The 2,558-nt window shown below is 38.0% G+C and overlaps 1 pseudogene; it reads left to right on the forward strand.

The window, feature by feature from the left end:
* The first annotated feature begins 246 nt into the window (after nt 1-246).
* LOC104210856 (probable transcription factor PosF21) lies at nt 247-1,845 on the forward strand (annotated as a pseudogene).
* Nucleotides 1,846-2,558: the final 713 nt, after the last annotated feature.

A 2,558-nucleotide genomic window follows, 5' to 3' on the forward strand; every position in this document is an offset into this window, starting at 1 on the left:
GCATGGTAAGAATTATGGTGAGGTATATATAATCCCGCCACTTTTAATTAAAGATCTTGTCTATGAAATTAAAAAAATTATGATCGGCATTCGGGAGCACTTTTCTATTTAATAAGCATTTTAGGAATCTAAATATATATTTGGTATGTTGCACACACTTTTAATTCTAGACACCAAGATTCTCGAGAATTACATTCTAAAAGTTTAATCAATCAAACTAATACTTCTAATTTTTACACACTTCCTCCTCGTCACGACGGGCACACACACACTCTCTGTCTCCCTCGGAATACCCTGCTTATATATCGTCTCCCCGAAGTTTCCCCGAGCTCTCTCTCTCTCACACACGCGCCATTTCAACAGCTGCTGTGGATTCCGTTTGTTTATTTCCCTTTTCTGGAGATCTTATCTTAAAAGCTAAACCAGAAACCGTGTAAGAAAATTACCCTTTCCTTTATGCTGATTTTTATCCTTTTTTTTTTTATGGTTTTAAAAATGCTCATTTTCCCTTTCTGTTGTTCCTCTCTTTTTGGCGTGTGCAAAAATTCCTAAAAAAACCATTGAAAACATTGAATTCTAGGGCATATTCTTTCAAAATAGTACTAACATTTATGCTTTCTAAAACTCCAATCTTTATTTCACAATTTTCCATTTTGCAGGGTGCATTTTACAGGAGAATGATTATTGAAAAAATTGTGGATTACAGGGGTTTCTGCTAATTTTTAGTAACTTTTTTGGTAAATATTTGAATACCCATCTTTCAGTTATGTTGAAAAATGCAAGCTCTGTCTTGTGAGTTGTAATTTTCAACTTGAGGGTTTCTTGCTATTTGTATTCAAGATTGCATATTCGGAGCTATTATGTTTCAAGATTATTAAGTATGGATAAAGAGAAGTGTGTAGGGGGTTTATTGCCTCCATCAGGAAACTATTCGCTCTTTTTGCCTTCCGGGAGTAGTTATAGTGTAAAGTCTGAGCCATCTGGATCATCTAATTTACCTCCTTTAGGGCCTGTACCTGCTTCAGAACTAAAAGCAAACCAATTTAGTCATGATATTAGTCGAATGCCAGATAACCCACCTAAGAATTTGGGTCATCGACGTGCCCATTCGGAGATTCTTACACTTCCTGATGATATAAGTTTCGATAGTGATCTTGGTGTTGTTGGTGGACTGGATGGACCGTCTTTGTCTGATGAGACTGAGGAGGATTTCCTCTCTATGTATCTTGATATGGATAATTTAACTCTTCATCTGCTACTTCTTCATTCCAAGTGGGTGAGTCATCTTCGGGCTCATTGCAAGCTCCAGCGATGGGTTTTACAGCTTCAAGGACTGACAATGTTTCTGCCGCTGTTAGTGAAAAGCCAAGAGTCAGACATCAGCATAGTCAGTCCATGGATGGTTCAACTATAATCAAGCCGGAGATGCTTATGTCAGGAGGAGAAGATCCATCTTCAGCTGAGACTAAGAAAGCCATGTCCGCAGCAAAGCTTGCTGAGCTCGCTCTTATTGATCCGAAACGTGCGAAGAGGTAACTCCATCTGTTGCTCCTTTGTTTTTTGCTGTCTCTGACATTATTCACAATTTAACCAATATCATAGCTTGAGCAACCATTTGGATTTGCTTCTATAATACTTTGTCATGCACGAGATGAAATCCTCGTTGGAGATTTGGCAGCTGAAAATGGTGGAGGCGGGGGGAGCTAAAGCTGTGAACATCCTGATATGATCTGGTTATTATGCTGCGATATAGTTTGTTAAATGAATACTTTCTGTATTTGTTGACTTTAATTAGTGTTTTATTGGTGGTGAGTTCATTTTAGTGATGTTTCGTTTTCAACTGTTTATTACCTCCAATCACTTTCCTCCTCGAACTTTTCTGATTTTTAGTATTTTGAAGCATTCGCTCTTCACTCTTTCTAAAGTCTTCGCCCAGGGCCTCTTCTGTCAACTTTTCGCTTTAATGGCTGAAAGATAAAAAAAATCCTATTAGCAGTTGAATTTAGACATGCTGTTCACAAGATTTACCTATAAGAAGTAAGAAGCCAAAAACAGTTGTTTGAAGCCCTTCATATTAGCTTATCTTGACCTTCATTGATGGGAAGGACGTCAAGCTACTATTGTCAGCCCCCTATCGGTAATTTTGTTTGAGATAGATGCTGGGGTGCAAATTGCTTTATTTATGCTTCATTATTCTCGTCAGCACCCAATTCTGTAAGACCGCGACATAGTACCTAGTGGGCTAATTGACCACGCGAATGTTGTGTTTCATACTAGCTAACATTACAACCTTGAGTATAGCTAGCTCTTGTGAGTGATATAAAGTACTATGATGGAGTTAACATATACAACTCCAGTCTTAAATCGAACTGAAATACACCCATTACCAAGCTCATGGAACATGACTGCAGATTTCAGACAACTGACAAAAAAGGAAAGTCTGGATAACCCATAAAGGCACACTGAATAAGAAGTGAGGTTCACCGTTCACCAACTTTAGAAGTAAAGAGTGAGTCTAATGATCCACTAAACAGATAATCTTCCTTAAACTATCGGGT

The sequence above is a fragment of the Nicotiana sylvestris genome, chromosome 1, assembly GCF_000393655.2.
Source record: "Nicotiana sylvestris chromosome 1, ASM39365v2, whole genome shotgun sequence".
Taxonomy (NCBI): Eukaryota; Viridiplantae; Streptophyta; class Magnoliopsida; order Solanales; family Solanaceae; genus Nicotiana; species Nicotiana sylvestris.